Here is a 9,784-nt window from a genome sequence, read left to right as displayed (position 1 = left end):
TAATAATAATAATAATAATAATAATAATAATAATAATAATAATAATAATGATAATAATAATAATAATAATATAATGATAATAATAATAATAACAGCAATAATAATTATGATTATAAGTAAACAATTAAACAAACACACAAATTCATTTTGATGGAATTGAAAGTGATTTTGATTGCTTTTTTTCCAACCGGGCAACGTAGGGAAGCCCCCCAGGGAAAGCCTGGCATCTTGTCTTCTTGTATTTTGCTCTTTTTTTATACTGAAAATGAATTAATTGATTCATCAATCAATAATCAAATATTCAATTGATTTATTGATAAAAAGAAATAATGATTAAAATGAGTGACTTTGTTTTGAACGAAAAAAAATACTAATCTTCTGTTGATAGTCAACTTCTGCCAAATGTTCAAGATTAACTACTTCCTAACTTTCTATTTTGGCAAGACTTCTGCCTTGCATAATGGCGGTGATGAACAACATTCCGAGTAGCACGAGAAGGATGGAGTTACCAAATGCTAATGCTTTCATTTACTTTTTTCACCAAATATAAGAAAAGATACAGTATCCATGAAATGGGTAAAACCCATTCAAAAACATTGTGCTGTCGGTCAAATATGATAAGGCCCAAAATCTACTTGTACCCCATGCAACACTTTTTCATTCTGACATTCTTACCTTGACATTTTCAAGCTGGTATATCCATTCAGTCGTAGTGAGATGCATGAACAGAAGAAACTCTCTTCGTCGTTTTTTTTAAACAAGTAATCATGATAATTTGATCCCATTTATACCCAGAGAAGTCTCTCCAGTGGCATCACTGTTCTACAAGAGGGTCGTTTCATTGCCATATCCCTTGATTACCACGCAGGTATACCACTGCGTATACAGGGGCGGATCCAGGAATTCCATAAAAAAGGGGGATGGGCGTAAAGCAAGGTGCCACTTCCGGGTTTCATCAGCAAAAAAGAAAACGAAAAAAGAAAAAGGGCTTAAGCTGGCACATTCTTCTATTTTTTTAAAGATACAAAACTAAATATTTTGTCTTTTTTTCTTTATCAAAAAAGGGAAACAAAATAAGGGGCGCCCCCACCCCCCCCCCCCCCCATCTGCCACTGTTATACACCCGTTTCAAGACAAGGAGGTATATCACCTTCTTGGTCAAGGAGGACGCTGCAGACATTCGTGTCAAATGGGATGAAATCATCTTTTCAAGAATGAATGCAGCAGGAGGAATTCGAACCCATGACCTTTTGTTTACAAACTCAAAGCCTGATCCGCTATGACATGGTGATTCTCTGTTTTCCTTTATCAGTGTTTTTGTTGTTGTACTAAGAAATTTTTCCATTTCTGTCATTCGCTACACGGAGCAAGGAGGTTACAAAGAACGCCAGTTCTTTGTAACCTCCTTGCACAGAGCAATACATTGTGATGCCCCATGCTGTTCCTATCAGATTAAACAAATCAAATATTACAGCCACTTATGTAAAATTATATAAATTATAAAAACAAACGACCGACCAGCAAACACTAAGGCCTACACATTTATTATCACATTTATAATGAAGCGCGTAATCAGATAATCGTATGATTTTTACGTCAATTGCAACTTGTTTGATGTGCCTTTTAACAATGAAGATGAATGAGATCAAGTTTGAGAAATTGAAGAACATGTATTTTGGTTACAGCCCGTTCTTGCGGCAGGAAACTAAACAAAAAAGAAAAGAAAAAGAAGAAGAAATTGAATCAAAACAGTAGCCTTTGGCAGTACAGCATATTTATCGTAATGATCAAACCGAATCATCGTCCCAAATCCGGATGTATAATCATTCGCTTTTTTGTATGCTCTTGTAAAAGAGAGATACAATCACTTTCATGCGAAAGCGAGAGAGAGGGGGGGGGGGGAGAGAGAGTGGGAAAGAAATGACAGAAAAGTGGTCTACAGAGAAAAGAAAAAGAAAGGGAGACGGGGAGGGCGAGCTAGAAATAATTTCCTCGCGAGTCCTCGAAGTCAGTGAACTGTGCTGTTGTTTTCTGTTTACTAAAGCACTTCACGATGAGTGGGTAACACGAGGCTGCCTTATTTGGGCAATACATACTATTGCATTGATGCAAATACTGGTCTTGCGCAAGAAGATTAAAGTCAAGTAGAACAGGGAGGTGGGAAGAGATCCACCTCCCTGGGTAGACAGATCAATGTCCAATAACCCATAAGATTACCCGGGATCACGAAATTGTGTCGCAGAAAATTCACAAGTCCTGCTCATCTTAAAAATCATCTCGGGTGCAATATGATTCCAGCAATTCATTGATACGAATGGGGAAATCTTTTTCAGTAGTAATGGAAAAGTATGGTAAAAGAAGTACTTGACTCTGTTGATGGCATTTCTTCAGAATTTTCCTGTGTAATAGGCTAACAGCAATGAAATTTGCAGAATAAAGACTCGAAAGTCTTCCCTTTTGCAGAGGTTTTTTTTTTCTAGAAAACATCGAAAGAGACTGAGAGATAAGTTTGAAACTGTTATACTATCAACTCTTATTGCTGTTCTTCAACATTAAAAAAAGAACAGAGTTGAAAAGAAGGGACAAAGGTGAAAGATAATAGTGAGAAGATTCTGCATCATACAATAATCATAATTCTTATGATCGAGGATATTTGATATTGCATTAAGGTGAAATTATCCTTTGAGGTCCCCCCCCCCCCCCCCCACCTCGCATTTTGCTGTTCATATCAAGACACTGGCCAATTCAGGAACAGGGAGTATTGTTATCGCATTCTAATCATTCTTTTTTCCGCCTAACAAAAGTCATTACCATGATTATCACACTAATAGTCCTTGTAAAGATACAAGAGTATAATATTCGCACTAATGGCTTCTTTCTGCAAAAGCATGCTGCGACATGACTGCACGCTTCACATGCTATGAGTAACCGTTTGGTGCTGAATGTTCGGTTCTCATTTTTGCAGAGTTCAACGTTCATCTTTTTAAAGTTGTTTTGTCGATTATGGTAGAGGCAAAGAGAGAAGGGGAGGGGTCGGTGAAATGAAAAGCAGCAACAATGAGGAACGTATGAGCATGGGGCTTGTTGTATGAGGGTAGCTCTTTGGTATGAGGACGTATTGTGCATGCGAACTCAATTCGGGATTTACCGGAGTGACGTCAGTGGTAGGAGGGGTCACCTCCGTGGTGGTAGGGACGCCTCTGGTTCTGGCATTGTTTTGGTCATCCGGGTCACAGATTATCACGGCATGATCAAAGGGTCTGACCATCATCAATGGGAACTCGTTTCTGGTGACGTTTGCACCTTTGTTGAAGCCCACGATTAAAGTAACTAACTCGACTCATTTTCATAGGACCGTTTGCCATATATGGCAATGAAGAACCTGCTGTCGATGATGTGGATCTTTTCCCCATTGTTTGTGGTGTTTGTTTAAATGTTTGTTGTTGTTTGGGGGTCTTTTTTCGGTCTGTCTGACACCGCGGGAGTTCTCGGTAATGTTTATTTTGGGATGACCTGGCGGTATATAAGTAAAGCAAAGGATAGTTAACATAGAGACACTCATTAATCTAAGAGTTGTACCCTGAAATGTTTTGCAAATTTATTTCTCTTACGACTGTTTACAATATAGAAGAAGATAAACCGGTTTCATTGGGAGAGTATCGTCGGTAAATTTTCTTGTCAGAGTGCACTCACTTGCAGCATGTCAATGAGCGGTCTGATCACGTGACTTCTCTGTTCGCCCCGCCCATCTCTTCTCGGCGGAATAATAATCCGACCGCTCCAGCCGAGCTTGCAGACACCGCTTCAGCGTCGTTACATTTGTGAAGTACACTCCGTCGAACAGAGAGACATACTGACTTCCTGAACCCCGCCTCGCTCCCTCGCGCATCGCTACGTGTGTACACGCGGATGATTAGTTCATAGGTTCTCTGTTACTACCCGCTCTGCACGTACTAGCGGAGCAGCGCGCGGAGAAAGCGGTACGGTGTGTTGTAGAAGTAAAGCGCTCGCATCCTCTACTCTTCCGAAGTGGTTGTGAATAGTGGTGGACCGTAAATACTCGGTTGTTGACATTATAGAGCTTCTTTGGACACTTTTCACAAACCGAGGCTTTGAAGCCAAACTGCAGGTACGTTACTTAATGTCCAATTAAAATGATGATGATCTTCTAGTCACTTTTGTCTGAGCCGGAACGTGTGAAAGTTTGGCAAAATGCCTAATTCCATGTCATGATTTGTGTTGCGTGTGTGTGTCTGTGTGTGTGTCTTGATTCTCGAACAGGTGTGCCACGATATCTTGAGCATGGCGTGTGATTCAAGTAAAAACATGGATGTAAACTCATATTTCCACTCACGAAACGTTACAGGCATGGCATTGATATCGAAGCCATAAAGAAGTCCGATGTCTCGGGACTCTTTATTTCTCTGCTGCACGATTTCTTGGTATCATTTTCATGCTTTGCCCGTTTACTGTAAGACTCCCTTCATAACATAAAGTGTTGCTCTCTCCCGGGTCCCTCCGCTCCGTCTCTCTCTTTCTCTCGAGAAGTTTGAGAGCTCTTGAGGTCAATCCCTGAACCTCAGAAACTTTAGAGGGGCTTGGTTGAAGTGAAAGGGATAAAAAAAAATATACTGCTAAACTCATGCGCTTCATGGTTGTGCATTTTGTCAACTAGTACTCCTGCTTTGCCGTATTGGGTTCTAAGGGGTTCGTTAACGTTCCTCTTGGAGAAAAGCGGGCCTCCCCTCCCCTCCTTCAGCATGTTACATGCACGCTTTCGGTTGCTCCACGCACAATCAATCGCCTGGCTTCCCTGTGTAGAGCGTGGGGAAAACAATACTATTGTAGAAAATCAAGCGTGGTGCTCCTGGAAATCAATCATAATTGTGCCCAAGGGCGAGCTGAATAGCGACTGTGCGTGTTTATGCGATTACGTAATGCACGCCCTTCTGTGCTGTGCGATGTTGGTGCATGACATCGCCTGCCTGTGTGTATTACATGTCCTTAATTTTGTTTCCTCCGCTTCATGTTCAACTGGAGCTGCTCATACGCTTTTATGCATGCACAGATCATCGTGCCTGCTTCATTTGGTGAAGATGATTCGTAATCATACTACAAGGCAAACTTAAAGAAATGTGTAGACAAAATATCTGCTCATGACATTTAGATGGTAGAGTAATTAGATCGATAATGATTCTTCAGCGCAAAGTCGAAACTTTAAAAAGGCACTTTGATCGAAAATTGGCAAATGATCTCGTATTTATACTTCTACCAAATTCAGATTTGATATTTATGCAAAATTTGCTTCCTCATCTTTTTAATCTGTTATACTTAAAGGAGATTTTTTTAATACGACACAAGTTTGTGACAAGCCCCGATAAATTTTGATCCTGACACATATAGGAGGTACTGCTCGCGTAGAGGCCAGAACCCGGGGCAAAGGGGACCAAATTTGTTTGTCTGTCAATTGTCAGGCCGAAATAGCAAAGCAAGACTTTTGGTTTATAATTTTACTTCAGGACGAGCACTAACAAATGGCAGTATCTGGGTTTTTTTTTCTCTCAAATTATCCATGTTATCAAATACCAGGAACTTGAAAAAGTATGAAAATTCATCGTTGCTCCTGACATTCGGGGCAAACTGAAATACGGAACGAGGCAAAGTATAAATTAAAAACACTTTATACTAGAGGTTATCTTGAATGTGAAAACCATGACTCTCCGCTAAATTGCTCCTCTTTGGTCTTTCAAACACTGTTATAGTATGGAATGTCCTGTTTCCTTAAAGGACTAAATGAGGCCTACATGGTTTCGAAATTTAAGAGTATCTAGGTCATACCTCATGGGCCACACTTGACTTGTGAGTTTTGTTGTTGATTGTAAATTTGCTGTTTTGAGGGATGATGAGGTTAATGATATTTGTCGGAGGTTAATGATATTTGTCGAAGCTTAACAAGATGTTATTAAAATTTTCCGACGATCGAAGACATGAGGAAAAAATTGACGTGATAGGGTGAATCAAATCGGTAGAATGTTTTATTTGAAAGGATAGTTTATCTTTTCATCACACTCCTCGGAGCACACGTTGGCCAAGAACTACCCCCCCCCCCTCCCCTCCACCTATGTACACAGTGTACAACTACAATACACTGACGCTATTAGACATCTTGGGCGTTCTTTGCAGGCAAGGGAGATTATAACAAGCGGGCTTCAAATGCAATTTTTCATTGTAGGTCGACGAATGCGATATTATGCCATCGTCTGTGTTTCAGCTTTGTGTAACCCATGGTTCCAGTGAGGGAGCTAATGAGGAAAAAAAAAGAAAGAAAGAAAACGGTCTCTGGTGAACCGATCACGTCTGCTGCTTTTAGAGCACTTGCTCAAGAAAGACGTTCGCGGGTTTTTTTTTTCTCACCAGCGAGGAGGGGATTAGTGAGTAGTCTGCTGGAAGTATCAGTATCCATGGCAACCACTGGCTACGCGATTATGCGCTTTAGGAGAGCGCGAGGTTGCTGGGCAGGTCCAACCATGGACCCACCCTTAATTCAGTGATTCACAATCTTCCCTCTTCTTTGTGTTTTCATAAATAGATGCCCTCTATATCCAAAGCCTACCAGATTTAATTAAACTTCATGACCCCTATTTCCTATAGGAATACGAATATAATGTTTGTTTTTCTCTTCTGATGAACTACATTGTACATCTTGGTATTTTTATCGAGAAATGCTGTTGTTCCTTGTCCTTTATTTTCCTGTGAACTGCTCTCTTAGTTGAATGAAAGACACCCCCCCCCCCCCCCCCCAATGTTAGTTGCGGTAGCCTAAATGTACCTAGATTTTGCTCTGAAGGTTAGAAGTAGGGCCCAGGTATAAACCGCATATGCCAGTCCTGATATTGCGTACTTCAGAAAAAGGTAAATGTAAACGCTTCCCAAAAAGTCATACAGATACAACATAAGGGACAAACTTAATACAATGTATGTGTAGGGGCCCATTGTGTTATTGTTTATTGTTCATATTGTATAAGTAGGCCTATCAGTTCAGACAATTGATTAACAAAAGTAGTGTAGGGCCTATACACTCATCTGCAAACAAAAATGTCCCTTTAACACGTATAATGATATTTTTTAGGTATCGTTGAAGATGATAGTGAGGGATATGATGATATTGATTAACGACAGTATAGGTGATGAGTGAAAGGAGTAGGCTTGCGAAGAGACCAGGAGGTGGATTTTTATACCTCTCCGTGTAATAATATATAGGGATCGAGGGTGTAGGCCTATACGTTCTATTACAGACTCCTTTACAATGACATTGAGCTCCGGTCCCGAGTCCGTGATGTTTTCTGCTTTTATGAGTATATTTTTATATCACAAATTCATAAATATTGTTTCATTGACATATGATAGGCTTATGTATCAAATATTATTATGACTGAATTTTCAAGTTGTTTTTTTTTAAGACGCACTAAGGTTCCTTGCCTTTCATTGATATCTTCAACATTAAAGTCAGCTGAAATGATCGAGCCTAACAATTCCTAATGGCACCTTGTTATTTCTGCGTGCACCAGGTCACAATGGCAAGATATGTTTCAGACAATTTAATTCCGCACGTTTTCCTGCCATATTACTCTCAATTTTCCACACAACAATGACCCGTGATCATACTATCATACCATGGGAGATATAGTTCAATGAGACATCTTGCTCGTGTGATTTTGGTCATATTTCAAGGCAAGTTTCATACCAAGCGTTGTTATGCTTATTTGGGCTGACTTTTTACGAAAGGTAAGACAATGAGAGCTGGTTTGTTTTTCTTTCTATGGGCGGAGCATAGTGGGTGCAGGAAAAAAAATGAAATGATAGAAGACAGCTCCAGAATTTTTGATTTTTGGACTTATTCACATCAGTAGAGTAGATGACAACATTGGGATGGATGATTGGGAAAAATGTTCAGTCCTTGCGGGTAAACAAGGGCTCCCTTGTCACGTTCACATTCGTGCAAAGAAGAAAAAAACCACAGAAGAATAGATGTGACGGTGATATGTGAAATTTCATTTTTGTTAGGTACATTGGTAAAGATCACCTGGTTTGCCAGAAATCGGTGGAGTAAGCCCTCACCCCATTCCAAGAGAGCGAAGACAACGAAGGCCTTTGTAATAGACCACAAAGTTTCTAATAACTGCTTGTCACTTTTATCGTGATTTTCCAAGATGTCGATGTCCATGTAACAAGTGCAGAAATGACATTTTAACTCTTGGCAGCATTAATCATGTTGTCAAACCCTGGCGAGACGAAAACTTTCTTAGATGGACAAGACAATGAATATTCACATCAAATCTTCTGGGAAACTTGCATTGTGCCATTAACGATGAAGTTACAGGTTTTAGCTGGTGTTATATACTTCATAAGCTTTCGACGATCCGGGGGTCCAACCCGCGCGGAACGTCAGTTTGGAGGGGTACCATGATAGTAATAGTAATATACCTGTCGTGTATGTATTGGCAAGTGCAGTTCACCATTCGTGAGAACCTGGAGGCGAGCTCCGTGTTGTAAAGAACATGCATCTGTGTTTTGTCCCACCTCACAGTGATGCTGTTTTGCATATCAATACAACCACATAGGAGGTACTCGGCGGGGCGGAACAGTGAACAACGCAGCTCCCCTTGTTGAGTGCTTTCAAAAGAGAGCATTTACTTGAAATTTTGCCACAATGGCTGCCCCCGGTAGTCTTCCCCTCATTTTTTTTTTCTGGAATATCACCCACTGAAATCTCGGCAACCTTGATAAATACAAAGGGCAAGAATAGCTCCCTATTGTGGTTTTGCTCTGGTCTTGAGAAAAAGGGTGAAGATGTCTGTCGCCATCATTCAAGTCGTTCTCCCGTGACTTTGAGCAGACCAAGGAGTAATCATACTCCTTGAGCAAACGATGCGTCGACACGAAAAGTTATCACATCACTCAGTGGATCGTTTCATTTTTGTTTTCGATTGTTCGAAGCATTAGTTAGTTCAGCTTCTCTTATTGCAGCTTGTGTATACATGCGATAAGAAGAAACACTTCGCTAGTCTCTAGTATGAATGATTGTGAAAACACGCTGAATGCTTGGAAGATCCTTTTATTGTATTATTTCTGCTTTTCTTTCTTTTTTTGTGTGTTTGTATCTTCAATTTTCTTTCTCCTCAAATATCAGCGGGATTACTATTGAAATACAGTACTCTCCGCGTAATCGGGTATCGCTTAAATGGGTACTCCGTTTAATTGGGTAGTAATGTCAAAGTCAGTTCCAATGCACATTAAAATTACCTGATAATCGGGTTGCCTCTCCTCATAAATGGGTAAATAAATCTTCTAATCTAATTTCTACCCACATTTATCGCAGATATAACACTTTTAAAGGAATCATGAATGTCAAATTTTCCACTGCTAATCGCATTCTCTGCTTAATTTGCAAAGAAGACTGATCATTTGGGGAGTGATTAAACGTGATGATGAAAACACATGTACCAGTACCGACTTGCCACACGTGAAGGAACATTACAAATGTTGCTGGCACTCACAACTGCATAGACAGACAGGAGTTGAACACACTTGCGCTCCTCCCTATTCCCTCCCTATCCCCAACAACATTTACCATACGAGAAGTTTGCAATGAAAATCAGTTCATGCACCGGCTCCATAATTTTGCTTTTCCTCAGTCACTTCTCGAAAAGTAACCCGACGTTTTACGTGACCTATAGTCCACCCAGAGAGACGTGTTCATTTTGGAAAATGCCTGCATGTTAGC

At 40.2% G+C, this 9,784-nt stretch overlaps 1 protein-coding gene across 1 annotated transcript in view; it reads left to right on the top strand.

Moving 5' to 3' along the window:
- Nucleotides 1-3,999: 3,999 nt before the first annotated feature.
- LOC139710140 (fascin-like) overlaps nt 4,000-9,784 on the top strand; it is a 53,432-nt gene continuing 47,647 nt past the window's right edge. Inside the window, exon 1 of the mRNA XM_071622073.1 lies at nt 4,000-4,129. The gene's annotated coding sequence lies outside the window, so the exon portion shown is untranslated. The remainder of the gene's footprint in view (nt 4,130-9,784) is intronic.

The sequence above is a fragment of the Diadema antillarum genome, unplaced genomic scaffold (genome assembly GCF_040938485.1).
Source record: "Diadema antillarum isolate AM-2024a unplaced genomic scaffold, OU_Dant_1.0 seq00001504_RagTag, whole genome shotgun sequence".
Taxonomy (NCBI): Eukaryota; Metazoa; Echinodermata; class Echinoidea; order Diadematoida; family Diadematidae; genus Diadema; species Diadema antillarum.
The sequence above is the reverse complement of the archived record's forward strand: the minus strand, read 5'-3'. Positions and strand labels throughout refer to the sequence as shown.